The following is a 23,416-nucleotide window of genomic DNA, read 5'->3' as shown; positions in this document are numbered from 1 at the left end:
TGAGGTATTTAATGTTACCTAATTAACACTGTTGGCTTAATGTGGGGTTTGCAGAATCTGATGTCAGGCTGGTGTAAGAGGAGGCAACTTTTGGGTGCAGCAACAGTGAAACATGCCCTGAGGTGATTGTTCCCTGGGTGACAACTGCTTGAAAACCAGCTGCTTTTAGCGTGGTACTGGGGCTTGCAGTGAGTCTGTCAAGCCACGATTCAGTACTATCAGAGGATAGTGGTTAAGACAAGGACCCAAACTACCTCCAAGAATGCCATGATTGAGCCAGGCATCCAAACTACAATTAAGAACATGGCAGTTGAGGCAGAGACTTAAACCCCACCTGAGAACACCATGGTTGAGACAAGGAACCAAACACCACCTACAGTAATCGCTGCAGTAGTGAAAAAGAAATAGCAGACAATGAAGTCAATGGGTCTATGTCATTGATTAGTAAGGGAGTGAGGAGGAGGAAGAGTCTGATGGGTAAGCAGGTACTTCAGCAAAGAAATGGGAGGAAGAAGTGAGAGAAATCACTCAAGAGACGAAGTACCCAGTCCCTGACCTTGAGAGAACCTGGGGAGTTCTGGTGGAAAGAGTTCTGGTGGAAAGAGTACAGGCATCAGACAGGTAAGCAGATGACTGCCTGGCAACTCCAGTGCTGGGAGAGTGGGGTCAATGGTCAGGAACTGGAAGGTAAGGAAGCCCAACAGCTGAGATCCCTCGCTAGGGACTGGGGAGCTGATTGTGGAATTGGAAAAGAGGCAATGAAATACAGTCTTGGGAGGCGTCTCCTGTCAAGTGTGAGAGCAAGATACCTGTTCAAGGAAGATTTTGTGGTTTAGCAAGGAAGGTGGACTACCACTTAGGAAGGCATCAAGTACTTGAGAGAATTAGTGGTGCTGGAAGTCATCTACCATGATCTCAATGACAACAAGGTCTCCGAAGGTCTAGATAATGCTCTGTATATATGGTTGTCCAAAATGCACCTGTGTCATACTTTAACAGCTTGGCAGCAACGTATTGCCCAGGTTTAGATACATTAACTGTGGAGAGAGCATCTTCCTGTCTGAAATTTTGAAGAAAATCTCTCTCCCTCCGTGTCTTCGCAGGCCAACACCTCAGCTGTGAAGAGTGCCCCACAGAGCCAATCCCCTCCTGCTGTGGTCAGGGGGAAAGGAAGACCAGGACCACGCTCCATGTCCCTTTCTGATTCTTCCTGTGTGACCAGGGGAAGGGGGATGGTGAGCCCACTTTTAAACTGGAATCTTGTGTATGCACGTGAACTGAGAGGGAAGACAACTGCTAAGGGGCCACGCAAGAAGGCTGTCAGTTTAGTTGCTGTTTAGTTACCCCATCATGTGGGTCAAGAAAGCAGAAGTGTTTGAGAAGGGCAAAAGAATAATTCTGACTCTTCTGAAAGGTGGATTGGCCATGAAATGAAGCAAAGTCAATGAACCTGCACAGGACATGCAGTTTTGGTGGGTAAAATGGGAGGGCGAACGTTGTCACATCCTCTGTAAAGGAATGAAGGCAGTGGGTTGGTTATCATTGATAATACGCAGCTGTGGCCTTGCCTCAAAGGCAGTGGGTTATTGTCATGGACGATGTGCAGCTGCAGCTCATCCTGCTAAGTGGTTAAATAGCCCTGAGGCGTGTGGGAGAGAGGCTGGTTGGAGGAGGAGTGGTGTGGTCTGACTTCTGGAGTAAGGAGAAACAGCATGGATGGTAGAATCTGACCCACGGTAAAGCCTTGTTGCAGCCAGCTAGTTTGTTTGTGCTGCAACAATTGGTACCTGCTGTGAGGCTGAGTTGGACTACGACTACAACAGCTGGTGTCCAATGTAGCTGAGACAAGCGGGAGAACCTGTGACCCATAACAGACACTGAGAGGTGAGCTATTGACAACCAATTGATATGGGTGTATTGCAATATTTATTGTCTGTCTTAACTCAACTTACAACTGAATCCCCATCACCTGGCAGCCAGACAATATCAACCCACAGCAAGCACAGTTGTTAATTGCATCTGCATGGTCCTTCCCTCTGTGGAGGCTGCAGCACAAAGGGTGATGAGGGCATAGTCCCGAGGATGCATGGGGAGCCTTTACTGCTCACAAAAGGAGGGGACGGAGGGACACAGCATAGTGGCCCTGTTGGGGGCACTGTCACTTTCAGGAGAGGAAGTCATCCATGACTCCTCCAGACCCATGGCCATCAGGCCCAGCTTTGCTGAGCCTTTGCCCAGATATACCTTCTTGGCATCAGTGCACTTGCTTCAGAGATGTGTGTGGCCACTGCTGATGTCAGTTGAGGAGCCTAGGCTGTGGGAGGGCAGCAACCCCACAGGCGTCTGGGAATTATTCAGGTGGGGTGAAGAAAAATGAGGGCGATGGGGGGTAGCAATTCCTCTTCCCCTTGTTGCTGCTGTGCTGGAGAAGGAGGCTCAGGCAGGACATGACCACGGAATGGTTGACCAAAAATGATGAAAGAGCTGTGACATGCTGTAGAACATCACACCTGGCAATAAAAATGTAGGTAGAGCCCTGATCAACAACTGGCTTGGCAGCAACCAGCTATGTCTCCCCACGTATCCTTCAGCCAATGCTAAGCAACAGCACAAAAGCAGGGCCAGGAAAAGATGCTTTTGCAGTGATCCCATCAAAAGAGGTGTGGCACTCAGCACTGTTCCTGGACACCAAGGGCTGTCATCAAGATCCTGGACTATATGACCAGAGGTGTAGCCAGGAGATTGATGGGAATGATCATCCCACTCTGCTCAGCACCCACCAGACACAATCTAGAACACTATGTCATCTTTGGGGCTGTAATGCAAGAAGGACCTTGACTAAGCGGAGTGAGTTCAGTGCAGAATGGACAGGATGGAGAGAGGACTAGAGCACTTGCTTGGGGATGAAAGGCTGCAGTAAACATCTTGATGAGCGTTGAGAAATTAATGCTTTGGTGGGAAACCCAGAAGCAGCTTTTGAGAGCTATGGTTGTTGAACTGTGTGAGGTAATTCTTCCAGCCTCAGCTAGGCAGAGAAGTTCAGATAACAGAGGGTCACGCTAAGTACACTCAAAGCAAGCCTTTGTTAAAAATCACGGCAGGACCACCCCTAAGAAACATATCTTTCCCCAGACATGTTGGCAGGATATCTGCAGAGAAAATGATGACAATAAGGCATAGTATGGGATGCAGCAGAACTTTAATGAATCAAAAAAAGGAAGTGGGGTTGGTGTGAGTGGAGGCCCAAGCACAGGGGACAACAGAATTCATGTCTGCCCAATGGCTCTTGCAGAGATGCAACCAGGTGTCCATCTGCCTGCCCCGAAGAGGGAACAAGGCCAGAAGGTGCTTCCTAGGTGGCCTTTGTGGTGTTTGCAGCACAGGAGACCACAAGAGGATGGTCTTCCCGAGGGCCATGGCCAGCAGCTTTAGCAGGGGAAGGACCTCCTGCCGCAAATGCCGCTGCCCAAGCCAGAGAGGCTGAAGCCCCCGGAGTTGATGGGCACTCCCTCAGAGCTGAGGATGCTGCCAACGGCAGCGGAGGTGGAGGAGCCCACGGCGGTGTTCTGCGGGAAGGAGCTGAGGATGGGGCCGGGCAGGGTCACCACCACGGCGGAGGGCTGGATGAAGACATTGGAGTCCTGGCACTGCCTGACACAGGGCTCGTTGCAGCTGTTGGCCAGCGGGGTCGGGCCGCAGGGCCGGCAGGGCATGCACGGGCTGTAGCAGGACATGGCTTGGGGCTGGAGGTGCACCTGGGAGAGAGAAGCAGGGGAAATCAAAGCACAGAGGATGGTTGAAGAGCAGCCTGTCACCCTACAATGAGGGAGACCCCTTCCCTCAGAGCAAAAGTGCCCCACCGACACTGACAAAGCCCAGGGAGGTCTCAACCTAGCTCATAGCTCAGGAGACCCCTCAGCCAAATCTCAGCGCTTCTCCATGCCACACCTTCTGCTCCTTTTCCCTCTCCCATGGCAAGCAGCCTCAAAACACAGCACAGGACAAAGGGTAGGTATGTGCTGAGAAATCCCAGAGGAGGAGGAGGCGGAGGAAGAGGAGGTTAAGAGTCAGGAATGGGATGAAGACAAAAAGCGCCTCAAACTCACCTTGTTCACAAGGAGACGGAGGCGAGAGAAGTGGATGAGGGAGTGAGGAGAAGGGCCTGCTTTTATACTGCTTCTGCACCGCCCCAGGCGCACAGTCACTGCACGCGGGCAGTAATTTTCCAGCAGGCTCACCTCCAAAGCAAAATGTCCTACCTAATGGCACATGTTGTGTTTTGGTTTCCGTCAGTGCTGCCATTTCATTTCCTCATTTCTGACATGCTTGCTCTGCCGTGCAAGTGCCTTTCATGTGCTGGGATGAGACGCCCAGGGGTGTCCTGGGCAGGACTGTGTCAGCGTGGGCAGAGGATGGCTCCTCAGTGGTGGAGGAGTCCCGCGCAGGCAGGGGATGTTGGCTTGGGGCAGTGCAGTGCGAGTGTTTGCAGCTCCCTTGGCAGGAAGAGGCCCAGCTGTGCTCCACGCCGCACGTGTCAGCAAGCACCCGCAGACTCCTCGTTTTAAGGACATGCCGTGTGCTTCTTTCTCTTCCCTCTGCCTCCGCTCGCTCCCACGGTCACTAGCCATGGCGTCTCCAGGCAGCCGGGCTGTGCCAATGGTTTCAGCCGTGTTCCTCTTGATGCCCTTTGCTCTGGGGAGAACATTTGCCAAGCTGCCCGAGTACGCAGGGCTGGTCTTCGGAAAGCCAAAGCCCACCTGGTGTTCCATCAGGCAAGGCACGTGGAGGGCACTGAGGAGATCTTCTTCCACACAGGTCAGCAGCAAGGCTTGGCCAAAGTCAGCTGCAGCGCTGAATGGGGCAGCTTCACCGGGCACAGGGGTTACAGGCAAGGCGGAGGTGCTGCGGGGGTTCGCGGCCCTGGTCTTGACTGGCAAGAGCTGCTGTCGAGGGACCGGGCCTCTGCCATTCCTTGGCAAGTCTGGGGCAGGGAGAGTCTTACCACAGTCGAGGAGGATCCGGTGTGGGGGCATTTAAACCGGTTGGAGAGACACGAGTGCATGCCACCAGATGCCTGCATACCCCGTGGAGGGAGAGGAGGGGTTGCAGAAAACGTGTCCCCACCGGCTGGGGCTCCTCCCTGGCCGTCAGGCGATACACCTTCTCTTGGCATTAGTGCTTCATCATGTCGTCTTTCCCAGGCCCCAAAGGCCTCCTCACCTTGGAGCACAACCCGGCACCACTGGAGAGGCAAGGGAACTTCCCCCAGCTCTCCCAGGGGTGACGGCTGGCAGGACCCTGCCGTGCCACGCGCGTGGGGATGCTCAAGGAGGGGGTGGGCTCGGAAGGCACGAAACCAGCTCTCAGACTACATCGAGGAGGTGATGCTCTTCCCTGCCCTGCAGACATGGAGGCAGCTGGGACGCGTCCCAGGAGGGCAAGGCGATGCCTGCAGTAGGCAGGCTTCCTGGGATAGACTCTCCCTACCCACGGCCAGTCACACTCTAATTTTGGGTTGGCGTGTGTCAGCCCTTTGGCACGAGGCCAAGCCAGGAGCGCGGGCTGCCTGCAGGCCCGTGTCCCATCAGGGCTGAGGGCACTGCTTGCGCACCCCCGGAGGCTGCCACGACAGGGGTTGTCTTTGCCAAGGAAAGCAGCAAATGTCTTCCAGAAAGGCAAGTTTTCCTTGGGCGGAGCCATTTGAAACCGGCCCGCGCAGCCCACCTGCCGATAGAGGCAATGATCAGCGACTGCTGGCGCGAGCAGAGGGGCAGGGAGGGACAGTCCTGCCCAGGGAGAAGGACGCGGCCTGTCCTCATTTGGAGAAGCTTTGGGCACTCAGGGGAGGACGGCATTGGTGGGAAGACATGTGCACCCTCCTGCACAGGGTTTTGGGAACAACCTCACTGTATCGCCTGAGAATGATGTCCTCCATCTGCACAGAGCCCTCCCGTGCTCAGGGGCATGTCTTCTGGCCATGTTGACATGGTCCTGCTCAGGAAATCCTTGGGCTCCTCATCCCAATCTTCAAAAGAGCCTCCGTGCCCTAGTGGTCATGTCAGAAATGAGGAAATGAAATGGCAGCACTGACGGAAACCAAAACACAACATGTGCCATTAGGTAGGACATTTTGCTTTGGAGGTGAGCCTGCTGGAAAATTACTGCCCGCGTGCAGTGACTGTGCGCCTGGGGCGGAGCAGAAGCAGTATAAAAGCAGGCCCTTCTCCTCACTCTCTCATCCACTTCTCTCGCCTCCGTCTCCTTGTGAACAAGGTGAGTCTGAAGACCTTTCTCCTCCTCCTCCTCCTCCGGGATTTCTCGGCACAGAGCTGCTGGTTTCTCCTACCGTGGGTCCTGGAGCAGCTTTCATGGCACAGGGAATGGGGCTGAAGTTGTGGCGTGGGGAGCGGCTGGGTCTCGGTTGAGGTGTCTCCTGAGCTATGGGCTAGGTGGGAAGGTGCCTGGGCTTGGTCCCTCACGGCAGGGCACTTTTGGGCCATAGGGAAGAAGCAGCCCCTGTGCCTCCCTACACAGCCTCCAGCTCTCGTCTCCAGCTCGTGCCTTGGCTCCCTCGTTGTGGTATGACAGGCTGCTCCTCACCCAGCCCCCATGCCCTGCTTCTCTCTCCCAGGTGCACCTCCAGCCTTGAAGCATGTCCTGCTACAGCCCGTGCATGCCCTGCCGGCCCTGCGGCCCGACCCCGCTGGCCAACAGCTGCAACGAGCCCTGTGTCAGGCAGTGCCAGGACTCCAATGTCTTCATCCAGCCCTCCGCCGTGGTGGTGACCCTGCCCGGCCCCATCCTCAGCTCCTTCCCGCAGAACACCGCCGTGGGCTCCTCCACCTCCGCTGCCGTTGGCAGCATCCTCAGCTCTGAGGGAGTGCCCATCAACTCCGGGGGCTTCAGCCTCTCTGGCTTGGGCAGCGGCATTTGCGGCAGGAGGTCCTTCCCCTGCTAAAGCTGCTCCTGGCACTGAGGCCTCCGCTCACATCACCCTCCTTTCCCTCTTTTGACTCATTAAAGTTCTGCTGCATCCCAGCCCACGCCTTCGTGTCATCCTTTGCCCTGCAGATGCTCTCCCAAGATGCCCAGTGAAAGAGACGCATGTTGCTCAGGGCTGGGGCTGGGAGGGAGTTACGGGGGATGCTTTTGCAGTGCTTGTCAACGCAGGCTGGCATTGAGTATGCTTAGTCATGCCTTGGCTGACCTGCTGGTCTCTAAATTTATCTGCCTGTTTGCGTTGGGATAGGATTAGCCAATGTAGTTCAGTGACTGCTATCCACTTTGTTGTGCACACCTTTTTGTTTTCCTTGCTAAGCTCAAGTCCATGATGCAAGTAGTCAGGAAGGAACATGTTATTGAGAAGACATGGGTTCAGGCTTCCCAGGGCACACCAGGAGAAGCCATCCTATCCACAGTGTTCTCAAAATGAGCGACGCAGTGCAGTGGTTTGCCTTATCATAGAACCATATTATCATGGGGTGGTTTGGGGTTGGAAGAGACCTTTAAAGATCACCTAGACCAACGCTCCTGCCATGGCCAGGGATATCTGTCACTACGTCACGTCACGCAAAGCTCCGTTGAACCAGACCTTGAACGCTTCCAGCAATGGGTCATGCCGTCATTCTCCGGGCAGCCTTTTCCAGTGTCTCACCACTCTCATCGTAACATATTTCTGCCTTATGTCCAACTTAAGTCTACCCTGTTCCAGTTTGAAACTGTTGCGTCTTGTCCTATCACCCCAGGCCTTGATTAAATGTCCTCTCCGGCTTTCTTCTAAGTCCCCTTTATATATCGAAAGGCTGCAACAAGGGCTCCCCAGAGCCTTCTCTCCTCCAGGCTGAAAACCACAAACTCCCTCAGCCCTTCATCCCAGGAGACCTATTGCAGGCCTCTGATGCCTTTTGTAGCCCTTCTCTGGGGCTGCGCTAACAGGTCCATGGCCTTTTTTATACCGGGAACGCCAGGCTGGACGCACTACTCACATTGCTGGCTCGTCTCCAGTTTTTTCAGCCACCATTGTCCATAAGCCCTTCTCCACAGGGCTGCTCTCAACCATTTCTCCTCCAGTCTGTATCGACGTTGAGGACTGCCCCAACGCAGGTGCAGCGCCTTGCACTTGGCCTTGTGGAAGCTGCTTTTGAGGTAACACCATCAAAGCAGGTGCAACTCCCAGCACTCTTCCCAGACACCGAGGACTGCCATCAACAGCCTGGGCTATATGAGCAGGAGCACAGCCAGGGGATCGATGGGAGCGACGGTCCTGCTCTGCTCGGCACTCATCTGACAGCATGTAGAACACTGCGTCCCATTTTGGGCTCTAACGCAAGAAAGATTTTGACCAAGTGGTGTGAGTTCAGCGGAGGGTGGCCAGGATGGTGAGAGGGCTGGAGCACTTGGTAAGGGAGCAAAGGCTGGCGGCATGGGGCTCGCTGAGCGTGGAGAAGAGAATGCTTTGGTGGGAGACCTACAACCACGCCTGGAGTAGCTGTGGTCACTGAAGAGCATTGAGTCATTCTCTCCAGCCCCAGATAGGAAGAGAAATATAGGAAGAAAAGGGTCAGCCACCCGAGGCGTGACTAAGTATACTCAAAGCAAGCCTGTGTCACTGCACAGCCACCCCCAACAACCCCCTCCCAGCCCCAGCCCTGAGCAACATGCGTCTCTTTCACGGGGCATCATAGGAGAGCATCTGCAGGGCAAAGGATGACACGAAGGCGTGGGCTGGGATGCAGCAGAACTTTAAAAGAGTTGAAAGGACCAGTAATGGGGAAATGCGACTCAGCTAGGTCGCCGAGGAGACAGGCAGTGTGAAGGAGCTCTCCTGAATGCTTTTTGGAAGGAAAAAAAGATTGCAAAAAGCATCACTGAAGCATCTGCAAGACCACAAGGCCTGTGGACCACAGCTGATGTATTCCCAAATCTATTGACAATGTATTCCCAAAGATGCCGTGGCAGTATATTCTCTACTGTTCTCGTGCTTTTGTTTTCCACCTGCACTTCTCATCACGCCGCAACTCTGAATCTCAATGCTGTGGGTAGCACAGGTTCTCCTAGGCTCTCCTGGGAAGGTCTTGCCACTGCCTTGTCAATGACATATTGATCTCTCGTCCTCCTGACTACTTGCTTCACAACGTTGAGATGACCAAGGAAAAAGAAAAGTAGACAGCAATGTGCAAGTAATACATGAACTACCTTGGGTCATTCTATCCCAGTAGAGTCCATGTAGGCAGAGAAGTATAGAAACCAGAGGGTACACCCAACTCACCACTAAGCACACTCAAGGCAAACCTGTGCTGACAATGGCTGCACAGCCATCCCCAACAACTCCTTCCCAGAACCAGCCCTGAGCAACAGCTGTCTCGCTGGGCATGTTGGGAGAGTGTGTGCTGAGAAAAGGATGACATGAAGGCGTGGGCTGGGATGCACCAGAACTTTAATGAGTCAAAAGAGGGAAAGGAGGGTGATGTGAGCGGAGGCCTCAGTGCCAGGAGCAGCTTTAGCAGGGGAAGGACCTCCTGCCGCAAATGCCGCTGCCCAAGCCAGAGAGGCTGAAGCCCCCGGAGTTGATGGGCACTCCCTCAGAGCTGAGGATGCTGCCAACGGCAGCGGAGGTGGAGGAGCCCACGGCGGTGTTCTGCGGGAAGGAGCTGAGGATGGGGCCGGGCAGGGTCACCACCACGGCGGAGGGCTGGATGAAGACATTGGAGTCCTGGCACTGCCTGACACAGGGCTCGTTGCAGCTGTTGGCCAGCGGGGTCGGGCCGCAGGGCCGGCAGGGCATGCACGGGCTGTAGCAGGACATGCTTCAAGGCTGGAGGTGCACCTGGGAGAGAGAAGCAGGGCATGGGGGCTGGGTGAGGAGCAGCCTGTCATACCACAACGAGGGAGCCAAGGCACGAGCTGGAGACGAGAGCTGGAGGCTGTGTAGGGAGGCACAGGGGCTGCTTCTTCCCTATGGCCCAAAAGTGCCCTGCCGTGAGGGACCAAGCCCAGGCACCTTCCCACCTAGCCCATAGCTCAGGAGACACCTCAACCGAGACCCAGCCGCTCCCCACGCCACAACTTCAGCCCCATTCCCTGTGCCATGAAAGCTGCTCCAGGACCCACGGTAGGAGAAACCAGCAGCTCTGTGCCGAGAAATCCCAGAGGAGGAGGAGGAGGAGAAAGGTCTTCAGACTCACCTTGTTCACAAGGAGACGGAGGCGAGAGAAGTGGATGAGAGAGTGAGGAGAAGGGCCTGCTTTTATACTGCTTCTGCACCGCCCCAGGCGCACAGTCACTGCACGCGGGCAGTAATTTTCCAGCAGGCTCACCTCCAAAGCAAAATGTCCTACCTAATGGCACATGTTGTGTTTTGGTTTCCGTCAGTGCTGCCATTTCATTTCCTCATTTCTGACATGACCACTAGGGCACGGAGGCTCTTTTGAAGATTGGGATGAGGAGCCCAAGGATTTCCTGAGCAGGACCATGTCAACATGGCCAGAAGACATGCCCCTGAGCACGGGAGGGCTCTGTGCAGATGGAGGACATCATTCTCAGGCGATACAGTGAGGTTGTTCTCAAAACCCTGTGCAGGAGGGTGCACATGTCTTCCCACCAATGCCGTCCTCCCCTGAGTGCCCAAAGCTTCTCCAAATGAGGACAGGCCGCGTCCTTCTCCCTGGGCAGGACTGTCCCTCCCTGCCCCTCTGCTCGCGCCAGCAGTCGCTGATCATTGCCTCTATCGGCAGGTGGGCTGCGCGGCCAGTTTCAAATGGCTCCGCCCAAGGAAAACTTCCCTTTCTGGAAGACATTTGCTGCTTTCCTTGGCAAAGACAACCCCTGTCGTGGCAGCCTCTGGGGGTGCGCAAGCAGTGCCCTCAGCCCTGATGGGACACGGGCCTGCAGGCAGCCCGTGCTCCTGGCTTGGCCTCGTGCCAAAGGGCTGACACACGCCAACCCAAAATTAGAGTGTGACTGGCCGTGGGTAGGGAGAGTCTATCCCAGGAAGCCTGCCTACTGCAGGCATCGCCTTGCCCTCCTGGGACGCGTCCCAGCTGCCTCCATGTCTGCAGGGCAGGGAAGAGCATCACCTCCTCGATGTAGTCTGAGAGCTGGTTTCGTGCCTTCCGAGCCCACCCCCTCCTTGAGCATCCCCACGCGCGTGGCACGGCAGGGTCCTGCCAGCCGTCACCCCTGGGAGAGCTGGGGGAAGTTCCCTTGCCTCTCCAGTGGTGCCGGGTTGTGCTCCAAGGTGAGGAGGCCTTTGGGGCCTGGGAAAGACGACATGATGAAGCACTAATGCCAAGAGAAGGTGTATCGCCTGACGGCCAGGGAGGAGCCCCAGCCGGTGGGGACACGTTTTCTGCAACCCCTCCTCTCCCTCCACGGGGTATGCAGGCATCTGGTGGCATGCACTCGTGTCTCTCCCATCGGTTTAAATGTCCCCACACCGGATCCTCCTCGACTGTGGGTAAGACTCTCCCTGCCCCAGACTTGCCAAGGAATGGCAGAGGCCCGGTCCCTCGACAGCAGCTCTTGCCAGTCAAGACCAAGGCCGCGAACCCCCGCAGCACCTCCGCCTTGCCTGTAACCCCTGTGCCCGGTGAAGCTGCCCCATTCAGCGCTGCAGCTGACTTTGGCCAAGCCTTGCTGCTGACCTGTGTGGAAGAAGATCTCCTCAGTGCCCTCCACGTGCCTTGCCTGATGGAACACCAGGTGGGCTTTGGCTTTCCGAAGACCAGCCCTGCGTACTCGGGCAGCTTGGCAAATGTTCTCCCCAGAGCAAAGGGCATCAAGAGGAACACGGCTGAAACCATTGGCACAGCCCGGCTGCCTGGAGACGCCATGGCTAGTGACCGTGGGAGCGAGCGGAGGCAGAGGGAAGAGAAAGAAGCACACGGCACGTCCTTAAAACGAGGAGTCTGCGGGTGCTTGCTGACACGTGCGGCGTGGAGCACAGCTGGGCCTCTTCCTGCCAAGGGAGCTGCAAACACTCGCACTGCACTGCCCCAAGCCAACATCCCCTGCCTGCGCGGGACTCCTCCACCACTGAGGAGCCATCCTCTGCCCACGCTGACACAGTCCTGCCCAGGACACCCCTGGGCGTCTCATCCCAGCACATGAAAGGCACTTGCACGGCAGAGCAAGCATGTCAGAAATGAGGAAATGAAATGGCAGCACTGACGGAAACCAAAACACAACATGTGCCATTAGGTAGGACATTTTGCTTTGGAGGTGAGCCTGCTGGAAAATTACTGCCCGCGTGCAGTGACTGTGCGCCTGGGGCGGTGCAGAAGCAGTATAAAAGCAGGCCCTTCTCCTCACTCTCTCATCCACTTCTCTCGCCTCCGTCTCCTTGTGAACAAGGTGAGTTTGAGGCGCTTTTTGTCTTCATCCCATTCCTGACTCTTAACCTCCTCTTCCTCCGCCTCCTCCTCCTCTGGGATTTCTCAGCACATACCTACCCTTTGTCCTGTGCTGTGTTTTGAGGCTGCTTGCCATGGGAGAGGGAAAAGGAGCAGAAGGTGTGGCATGGAGAAGCGCTGAGATTTGGCTGAGGGGTCTCCTGAGCTATGAGCTAGGTTGAGACCTCCCTGGGCTTTGTCAGTGTCGGTGGGGCACTTTTGCTCTGAGGGAAGGGGTCTCCCTCATTGTAGGGTGACAGGCTGCTCTTCAACCATCCTCTGTGCTTTGATTTCCCCTGCTTCTCTCTCCCAGGTGCACCTCCAGCCTTGAAGCATGTCCTGCTACAGCCCGTGCATGCCCTGCCGGCCCTGTGGCCCGACCCCGCTGGCCAACAGCTGCAACGAGCCCTGTGTCAGGCAGTGCCAGGACTCCAATGTCTTCATCCAGCCCTCCGCCGTGGTGGTGACCCTGCCCGGCCCCATCCTCAGCTCCTTCCCGCAGAACACCGCCGTGGGCTCCTCCACCTCCGCTGCCGTTGGCAGCATCCTCAGCTCTGAGGGAGTGCCCATCAACTCCGGGGGCTTCAGCCTCTCTGGCTTGGGCAGCGGCATTTGCGGCAGGAGGTCCTTCCCCTGCTAAAGCTGCTGGCCATGGCCCTGGGTTAGAAGGCACCCAGGGACCCACACGATGGTACCAGCACTGGGGACGGAGCATCGGCTTGTTGCTTCCAGAGGGGCTGAGCAACCCCAGCACCCCTTGCAAAAGGACAAGGCCAGCCTGGGCTCTCAGAAAGCACAGCCCGTGTCTGCCCTTCACGTGCTTCCACTCTTTCTTTTGCCCCCTGTGTCCTTGTTCTCTTGTGGTCTCCTCAGCTGCGAGTACCAGAAAGGCAGCCTGGGGGGTGGCCAGCTGGCCCTGCTCCCTCTGTGGGCAGGCAGATGGACAGCTGGCAGCATCTCTGCCTAGCTGAGGGCTGCAGACTCCTTTCTGCCCCTGGTGCTCCCTGCACTGGGACCTTCACTCAGGGTGACCTTATTTCCCTCTTTTGACTCATTAAAGTTCCGCTGCATCCCAGCCCATGTCTCTGTGTCATCTTTCTCAGGCAGATGATCTCCCAACACATTCAGGATGGTTCTGTGAGGGGTCTGTTGGAAATAAATGTGAAGCGATTACTAGAAGCATCGTAGAGGGTCTTCCTGGGATTGACTGAAGTTGTTTTGTTAAGAACCAGTTACCTGGTTCTTTGTAGTTTTTGGTAGAATGGTCTTGAGAACACATACGTGGTTTGGGTTTTGCTGGACAGTGTTTGCTAAGCAGCAACCTTGTCAATCCAACCCATTCCCCAAATAGCAAGTAGGCTGGGTGTGGACAAGAGACTGGGAGGGGACACAGGCAGGACAGCTGACTCAGACTGACCAAAGGGATAGTCCATACAATATGACATCATGGTCAGCAATACATTCTAAGAGAAAGAACAGTGAGCATCAGGGGACATTCATTATTAGGGAGTTTCTTTTCTGAAACAACTGCTAAGTGCATTGTGCTCTGCTTCGCAGGAGTGGCTGGACATTGCCTGCTGATGGGAAGTAGAGAATAAGTCCTTTTGCTTTGCTTCATTTCCACACATTTTCCCTGCTTTACTTCATTCAACTACCTTTATCTCGACCCATCTGGTTTTAATCTTATTTTCTCCCCCCTTTCTCTCTGAGGAAGGGCAGTGATAGAGCGCCTTGGTGGGCACCTGGCAGCCAGACAAGGTCAACTCACCACAATCTTTTTGGTGTTCACCATGGGACTCGGGACATCAGCAGTTTCGAATTGAGCATGGTATAGCTGTAGTAGTTACTAACTGGCATGCTTTTGTGTGAGTTTAAGAGTGCACTTGCTGCACCCTTTATCTCTTTATTTTGCTAAGCCTGGGAATACATTCACAGAACCAAAGACTATGGCTTTGCCCTGGCACTGACGCCCTTACTGTGCTGGGGGAGCTATCTACCGGAGAGGGTGAGGAAATACACCCTCTTCCAGTCTAGGACTGCTGTGAGTTGTTTCGTTGTGCAGGCTCCTGAGGTCCTTATTCACCCTAATGTGAGGTATTTAATGTTACCTAATTAACACTGTTGGCTTAATGTGGGGTTTGCAGAATCTGATGTCAGGCTGGTGTAAGAGGAGGCAACTTTTGGGTGCAGCAACAGTGAAACATGCCCTGAGGTGATTGTTCCCTGGGTGACAACTGCTTGAAAACCAGCTGCTTTTAGCGTGGTACTGGGGCTTGCAGTGAGTCTGTCAAGCCACGATTCAGTACTATCAGAGGATAGTGGTTAAGACAAGGACCCAAACTACCTCCAAGAATGCCATGATTGAGCCAGGCATCCAAACTACAATTAAGAACATGGCAGTTGAGGCAGAGACTTAAACCCCACCTGAGAACACCATGGTTGAGACAAGGAACCAAACACCACCTACAGTAATTGCTGCAGTAGTGAAAAAGAAATAGCAGACAATGAAGTCAATGGGTCTATGTCATTGATTAGTAAGGGAGTGAGGAGGAGGAAGAGTCTGATGGGTAAGCAGGTACTTCAGCAAAGAAATGGGAGGAAGAAGTGAGAGAAATCACTCAAGAGACGAAGTACCCAGTCCCTGACCTTGAGAGAACCTGGGGAGTTCTGGTGGAAAGAGTTCTGGTGGAAAGAGTACAGGCATCAGACAGGTAAGCAGATGACTGCCTGGCAACTCCAGTGCTGGGAGAGTGGGGTCAATGGTCAGGAACTGGAAGGTAAGGAAGCCCAACAGCTGAGATCCCTCGCTAGGGACTGGGGAGCTGATTGTGGAATTGGAAAAGAGGCAATGAAATACAGTCTTGGGAGGCGTCTCCTGTCAAGTGTGAGAGCAAGATATCTGTTCAAGGAAGATTTTGTGGTTTAGCAAGGAAGGTGGACTACCACTTAGGAAGGCATCAAGTACTTGAGAGAATTAGTGGTGCTGGAAGTCATCTACCATGATCTCAATGACAACAAGGTCTCCGAAGGTCTAGATAATGCTCTGTATATATGGTTGTCCAAAATGCACCTGTGTCATACTTTAACAGCTTGGCAGCAACATATTGCCCAGGTTTAGATACATTAACTGTGGAGAGAGCATCTTCCTGTCTGAAATTTTGAAGAAAATCTCTCTCCCTCCGTGTCTTCGCAGGCCAACACCTCAGCTGTGAAGAGTGCCCCACAGAGCCAATCCCCTCCTGCTGTGGTCAGGGGGAAAGGAAGACCAGGACCACGCTCCATGTCCCTTTCTGATTCTTCCTGTGTGACCAGGGGAAGGGGGATGGTGAGCCCACTTTTAAACTGGAATCTTGTGTATGCACGTGAACTGAGAGGGAAGACAACTGCTGAGGGGCCACGCAAGAAGGCTGTCAGTTTAGTTGCTGTTTAGTTACCCCATCATGTGGGTCAAGAAAGCAGAAGTGTTTGAGAAGGGCAAAAGAATAATTCTGACTCTTCTGAAAGGTGGATTGGCCATGAAATGAAGCAAAGTCAATGAACCTGCACAGGACATGCAGTTTTGGTGGGTAAAATGGGAGGGCGAACGTTGTCACATCCTCTGTAAAGGAATGAAGGCAGTGGGTTGGTTATCATTGATAATACGCAGCTGTGGCCTTGCCTCAAAGGCAGTGGGTTATTGTCATGGACGATGTGCAGCTGCAGCTCATCCTGCTAAGTGGTTAAATAGCCCTGAGGCGTGTGGGAGAGAGGCTGGTTGGAGGAGGAGTGGTGTGGTCTGACTTCTGGAGTAAGGAGAAACAGCATGGATGGTAGAATCTGACCCACGGTAAAGCCTTGTTGCAGCCAGCTAGTTTGTTTGTGCTGCAACAATTGGTACCTGCTGTGAGGCTGAGTTGGACTACGACTACAACAGCTGGTGTCCAATGTAGCTGAGACAAGCGGGAGAACCTGTGACCCATAACAGACACTGAGAGGTGAGCTATTGACAACCAATTGATATGGGTGTATTGCAATATTTATTGTCTGCCTTAACTCAACTTACAACTGAATCCCCATCACCTGGCAGCCAGACAATATCAACCCACAGCAAGCACAGTTGTTAATTGCATCTGCATGGTCCTTCCCTCTGTGGAGGCTGCAGCACAAAGGGTGATGAGGGCATAGTCCCGAGGATGCATGGGGAGCCTTTACTGCTCACAAAAGGAGGGGACGGAGGGACACAGCATAGTGGCCCTGTTGGGGGCACTGTCACTTTCAGGAGAGAAAGTCATCCATGACTCCTCCAGACCCATGGCCATCAGGCCCAGCTTTGCTGAGCCTTTGCCCAGATATACCTTCTTGGCATCAGTGCACTTGCTTCAGAGATGTGTGTGGCCACTGCTGATGTCAGTTGAGGAGCCTAGGCTGTGGGAGGGCAGCAACCCCACAGGCGTCTGGGAATTATTCAGGTGGGGTGAAGAAAAATGAGGGCGATGGAGGGTAGCAATTCCTCTTCCCCTTGTTGCTGCTGTGCTGGAGAAGGAGGCTCAGGCAGGACATGACCACGGAATGGTTGACCAAAAATGATGAAAGAGCTGTGACATGCTGTAGAACATCACACCTGGCAATAAAAATGTAGGTAGAGCCCTGATCAACAACTGGCTTGGCAGCAACCAGCTATGTCTCCCCACGTATCCTTCAGCCAATGCTAAGCAACAGCACAAAAGCAGGGCCAGGAAAAGATGCTTTTGCAGTGATCCCATCAAAAGAGGTGTGGCACTCAGCACTGTTCCTGGACACCAAGGGCTGTCATCAAGAACCCGGACTATATGACCAGAGGTGTAGCCAGGAGATTGATGGGAATGATCATCCCACTCTGCTCAGCACCCACCAGACACAATCTAGAACACTATGTCATCTTTGGGGCTGTAATGCAAGAAGGACCTTGACTAAGCGGAGTGAGTTCAGTGCAGAATGGACAGGATGGAGAGAGGACTAGAGCACTTGCTTGGGGATGAAAGGCTGCAGTAAACATCTTGATGAGCGTTGAGAAATTAATGCTTTGGTGGGAAACCCAGAAGCAGCTTTTGAGAGCTATGGTTGTTGAACTGTGTGAGGTAATTCTTCCAGCCTCAGCTAGGCAGAGAAATTCAGATAACAGAGGGTCACGCTAAGTACACTCAAAGCAAGCCTTTGTTAAAAATCACAGCAGGACCACCCCTAAGAAACATATCTTTCCCCGGACATGTTGGCAGGATATCTGCAGAGAAAATGATGACAATAAGGCATAGTATGGGATGCAGCAGAACTTTAATGAATCAAAAAAAGGAAGTGGGGTTGATGTGAGTGGAGGCCCAAGCACAGGGAACAACAGAATTCATGTCTGCCCAATGGCTCTTGCAGAGATGCCACCAGGTGTCCATCTGCCTGCCCCGAAGAGGGAACAAGGCCAGAAGGTGCTTCCTAGGTGGCCTTTGTGGTGTTTGCAGCACAGGAGACCACAAGAGAATGGTCTTCCCGAAAGCCATGGCCAGCAGCTTTAGCAGGGGAAGCACCTCCTGCCGCAAATGCCGCTGCCCAAGCCAGAGAGGCTGAAGCCCCCGGAGTTGATGGGCACTCCCTCAGAGCTGAGGATGCTGCCAACGGCAGCGGAGGTGGAGGAGCCCACGGCGGTGTTCTGCGGGAAGGAGCTGAGGATGGGGCCGGGCAGGGTCACCACCACGGCGGAGGGCTGGATGACGACATTGGAGTCCTGGCACTGCCTGACACAGGGCTCGTTGCAGCTGTTGGCCAGCGGGGTCGGGCCGCAGGGCCGGCAGGGCATGCACGGGCTGTAGCAGGACATGCTTCAAGGCTGGAGGTGCACCTGGGAGAGAGAAGCAGGGCATGGGGGCTGGGTGAGGAGCAGCCTGTCATACCACAACGAGGGAGCCAAGGCACGAGCTGGAGACGAGAGCTGGAGGCTGTGTAGGGAGGCACAGGGGCTGCTTCTTCCCTATGGCCCAAAAGTGCCCTGCCGTGAGGGACCAAGCCCAGGCACCTTCCCACCTAGCCCATAGCTCAGGAGACACCTCAACCGAGACCCAGCCGCTCCCCACGCCACAACTTCAGCCCCATTCCCTGTGCCATGAAAGCTGCTCCAGGACCCACGGTAGGAGAAACCAGCAGCTCTGTGCCGAGAAATCCCAGAGGAGGAGGAGGAGGAGAAAGGTCTTCAGACTCACCTTGTTCACAAGGAGACGGAGGTGAGAGAAGTGGATGAGAGAGTGAGGAGAAGGGCCTGCTTTTATACTGCTTCTGCACCGCCCCAGGCGCACAGTCACTGCACGCGGGCAGTAATTTTCCAGCAGGCTCACCTCCAAAGCAAAATGTCCTACCTAATGGCACATGTTGTGTTTTGGTTTCCGTCAGTGCTGCCATTTCATTTCCTCATTTCTGACATGACCACTAGGGCACGGAGGCTCTTTTGAAGATTGGGATGAGGAGCCCAAGGATTTCCTGAGCAGGACCATGTCAACATGGCCAGAAGACATGCCCCTGAGCACTGGAGGGCTCTGTGCAGATGGAGGACATCATTCTCAGGCGATACAGTGAGGTTGTTCTCAAAACCCTGTGCAGGAGGGTGCACATGTCTTCCCACCAATGCCGTCCTCCCCTGAGTGCCCAAAGCTTCTCCAAATGAGGACAGGCCGCGTCCTTCTCCCTGGGCAGGACTGTCCCTCCCTGCCCCTCTGCTCGCGCCAGCAGTCGCTGATCATTGCCTCTATCGGCAGGCGGGCTGCGCGGCCGGTTTCAAATGGCTCCGCCCAAGGAAAACTTGCCTTTCTGGAAGACATTTGCTGCTTTCCTTGGCAAAGACAACCCCTGTCGTGGCAGCCTCTGGGGGTGCGCAAGCAGTGCCCTCAGCCCTGATGGGACACGGGCCTGCAGGCAGCCCGCGCTCCTGGCTTGGCCTCGTGCCAAAGGGCTGACACACGCCAACCCAAAATTAGAGTGTGACTGGCCGTGGGTAGGGAGAGTCTATCCCAGGAAGCCTGCCTACTGCAGGCATCGCCTTGCCCTCCTGGGACGCGTCCCAGCTGCCTCCATGTCTGCAGGGCAGGGAAGAGCATCACCTCCTCGATGTAGTCTGAGAGCTGGTTTCGTGCCTTCCGAGCCCACCCCCTCCTTGAGCATCCCCACGCGCGTGGCACGGCAGGGTCCTGCCAGCCGTCACCCCTGGGAGAGCTGGGGGAAGTTCCCTTGCCTCTCCAGTGGTGCCGGGTTGTGCTCCAAGGTGAGGAGGCCTTTGGGGCCTGGGAAAGACGACATGATGAAGCACTAATGCCAAGAGAAGGTGTATCGCCTGACGGCCAGGGAGGAGCCCCAGCCGGTGGGGACACGTTTTCTGCAACCCCTCCTCTCCCTCCACGGGGTATGCAGGCATCTGGTGGCATGCACTCGTGTCTCTCCCATCGGTTTAAATGTCCCCACACCGGATCCTCCTCGACTGTGGGTAAGACTCTCCCTGCCCCAGACTTGCCAAGGAATGGCAGAGGCCCGGTCCCTCGACAGCAGCTCTTGCCAGTCAAGACCAAGGCCGCGAACCCCCGCAGCACCTCCGCCTTGCCTGTAACCCCTGTGCCCGGTGAAGCTGCCCCATTCAGCGCTGCAGCTGACTTTGGCCAAGCCTTGCTGCTGACCTGTGTGGAAGAAGATCTCCTCAGTGCCCTCCACGTGCCTTGCCTGATGGAACACCAGGTGGGCTTTGGCTTTCCGAAGACCAGCCCTGCGTACTCGGGCAGCTTGGCAAATGTTCTCCCCAGAGCAAAGGGCATCAAGAGGAACACGGCTGAAACCATTGGCACAGCCCGGCTGCCTGGAGACGCCATGGCTAGTGACCGTGGGAGCGAGCGGAGGCAGAGGGAAGAGAGAGAAGCACACGGCACGTCCTTAAAACGAGGAGTCTGCGGGTGCTTGCTGACACGTGCGGCGTGGAGCACAGCTGGGCCTCTTCCTGCCAAGGGAGCTGCAAACACTCGCACTGCACTGCCCCAAGCCAACATCCCCTGCCTGCGCGGGACTCCTCCACCACTGAGGAGCCATCCTCTGCCCACGCTGACACAGTCCTGCCCAGGACACCCCTGGGCGTCTCATCCCAGCACATGAAAGGCACTTGCACGGCAGAGCAAGCATGTCAGAAATGAGGAAATGAAATGGCAGCACTGACGGAAACCAAAACACAACATGTGCCATTAGGTAGGACATTTTGCTTTGGAGGTGAGCCTGCTGGAAAATTACTGCCCGCGTGCAGTGACTGTGCGCCTGGGGCGGTGCAGAAGCAGTATAAAAGCAGGCCCTTCTCCTCACTCTCTCATCCACTTCTCTCGCCTCCGTCTCCTTGTGAACAAGGTGAGTTTGAGGCGCTTTTTGTCTTCATCCCATTCCTGACTCTTAACCTCCTCTTCCTCCGCCTCCTCCTCCTCTGGGATTTCTCAGCACATACCTACCCTTTGTCCTGTGCTGTGTTTTGAGGCTGCTTGCCATGGGAGAGGGAAAAGGAGCAGAAGGTGTGGCATGGAGAAGCGCTGAGATTTGGCTGAGGGGTCTCCTGAGCTATGAGCTAGGTTGAGACCTCCCTGGGCTTTGTCAGTGTCGGTGGGGCACTTTTGCTCTGAGGGAAGGGGTCTCCCTCATTGTAGGGTGACAGGCTGCTCTTCAACCATCCTCTGTGCTTTGATTTCCCCTGCTTCTCTCTCCCAGGTGCACCTCCAGCCTTGAAGCATGTCCTGCTACAGCCCGTGCATGCCCTGCCGGCCCTGTGGCCCGACCCCGCTGGCCAACAGCTGCAACGAGCCCTGTGTCAGGCAGTGCCAGGACTCCAATGTCTTCATCCAGCCCTCCGCCGTGGTGGTGACCCTGCCCGGCCCCATCCTCAGCTCCTTCCCGCAGAACACCGCCGTGGGCTCCTCCACCTCCGCTGCCGTTGGCAGCATCCTCAGCTCTGAGGGAGTGCCCATCAACTCCGGGGGCTTCAGCCTCTCTGGCTTGGGCAGCGGCATTTGCGGCAGGAGGTCCTTCCCCTGCTAAAGCTGCTGGCCATGGCCCTGGGTTAGAAGGCACCCAGGGACCCACACGATGGTACCGCACTGGGGACGGAGCATCGGCTTGTTGCTTCCAGAGGGGCTGAGCAACCCCAGCACCCCTTGCAAAAGGACAAGGCCAGCCTGGGCTCTCAGAAAGCACAGCCCGTGTCTGCCCTTCACGTGCTTCCACTCTTTCTTTTGCCCCCTGTGTCCTTGTTCTCTTGTGGTCTCCTCAGCTGCGAGTACCAGAAAGGCAGCCTGGGGGGTGGCCAGCTGGCCCTGCTCCCTCTGTGGGCAGGCAGATGGACAGCTGGCAGCATCTCTGCCTAGCTGAGGGCTGCAGACTCCTTTCTGCCCCTGGTGCTCCCTGCACTGGGACCTTCACTCAGGGTGACCTTATTTCCCTCTTTTGACTCATTAAAGTTCCGCTGCATCCCAGCCCATGTCTCTGTGTCATCTTTCTCAGGCAGATGATCTCCCAACACATTCAGGATGGTTCTGTGAGGGGTCTGTTGGAAATAAATGTGAAGCGATTACTAGAAGCATCGTAGAGGGTCTTCCTGGGATTGACTGAAGTTGTTTTGTTAAGAACCAGTTACCTGGTTCTTTGTAGTTTTTGGTAGAATGGTCTTGAGAACACATACGTGGTTTGGGTTTTGCTGGACAGTGTTTGCTAAGCAGCAACCTTGTCAATCCAACCCATTCCCCAAATAGCAAGTAGGCTGGGTGTGGACAAGAGACTGGGAGGGGACACAGGCAGGACAGCTGACTCAGACTGACCAAAGGGATAGTCCATACAATATGACATCATGGTCAGCAATACATTCTAAGAGAAAGAACAGTGAGCATCAGGGGACATTCATTATTAGGGAGTTTCTTTTCTGAAACAACTGCTAAGTGCATTGTGCTCTGCTTCGCAGGAGTGGCTGGACATTGCCTGCTGATGGGAAGTAGAGAATAAGTCCTTTTGCTTTGCTTCATTTCCACACATTTTCCCTGCTTTACTTCATTCAACTACCTTTATCTCGACCCATCTGGTTTTAATCTTATTTTCTCCCCCCTTTCTCTCTGAGGAAGGGCAGTGATAGAGCGCCTTGGTGGGCACCTGGCAGCCAGACAAGGTCAACTCACCACAATCTTTTTGGTGTTCACCATGGGACTCGGGACATCAGCAGTTTCGAATTGAGCATGGTATAGCTGTAGTAGTTACTAACTGGCATGCTTTTGTGTGAGTTTAAGAGTGCACTTGCTGCACCCTTTATCTCTTTATTTTGCTAAGCCTGGGAATACATTCACAGAACCAAAGACTATGGCTTTGCCCTGGCACTGACGCCCTTACTGTGCTGGGGGAGCTATCTACTGGAGAGGGTGAGGAAATACACCCTCTTCCAGTCCAGGACTGCTGTGAGTTGTTTCGTTGTGCAGGCTCCTGAGGTCCTTATTCACCCTAATGTGAGGTATTTAATGTTACCTAATTAACACTGTTGGCTTAATGTGGGGTTTGCAGAATCTGATGTCAGGCTGGTGTAAGAGGAGGCAACTTTTGGGTGCAGCAACAGTGAAACATGCCCTGAGGTGATTGTTCCCTGGGTGACAACTGCTTGAAAACCAGCTGCTTTTAGCGTGGTACTGGGGCTTGCAGTGAGTCTGTCAAGCCACGATTCAGTACTATCAGAGGATAGTGGTTAAGACAAGGACCCAAACTACCTCCAAGAATGCCATGATTGAGCCAGGCATCCAAACTACAATTAAGAACATGGCAGTTGAGGCAGAGACTTAAACCCCACCTGAGAACACCATGGTTGAGACAAGGAACCAAACACCACCTACAGTAATTGCTGCAGTAGTGAAAAAGAAATAGCAGACAATGAAGTCAATGGGTCTATGTCATTGATTAGTAAGGGAGTGAGGAGGAGGAAGAGTCTGATGGGTAAGCAGGTACTTCAGCAAAGAAATGGGAGGAAGAAGTGAGAGAAATCACTC

At 54.6% G+C, this 23,416-nt stretch overlaps 3 pseudogenes; 1 reads left to right on the top strand and 2 right to left on the bottom strand.

Annotated features, from left to right (window-relative positions):
* Positions 1 to 5,185: 5,185 nt before the first annotated feature.
* LOC130160355 (feather beta keratin-like) lies at positions 5,186 to 6,958 on the top strand (annotated as a pseudogene).
* Positions 6,959 to 9,499: 2,541 nt separating this feature from the next.
* On the bottom strand, positions 9,500 to 11,271 carry LOC130160354 (feather beta keratin-like; annotated as a pseudogene).
* Positions 11,272 to 17,907: 6,636 nt separating this feature from the next.
* LOC130160353 (feather beta keratin-like) lies at positions 17,908 to 19,679 on the bottom strand (annotated as a pseudogene).
* Positions 19,680 to 23,416: the final 3,737 nt, after the last annotated feature.

This window comes from Falco biarmicus, chromosome 17 (assembly GCF_023638135.1).
Source record: "Falco biarmicus isolate bFalBia1 chromosome 17, bFalBia1.pri, whole genome shotgun sequence".
Taxonomy (NCBI): Eukaryota; Metazoa; Chordata; class Aves; order Falconiformes; family Falconidae; genus Falco; species Falco biarmicus.
The sequence above is the reverse complement of the archived record's forward strand: the minus strand, read 5'-3'. Positions and strand labels throughout refer to the sequence as shown.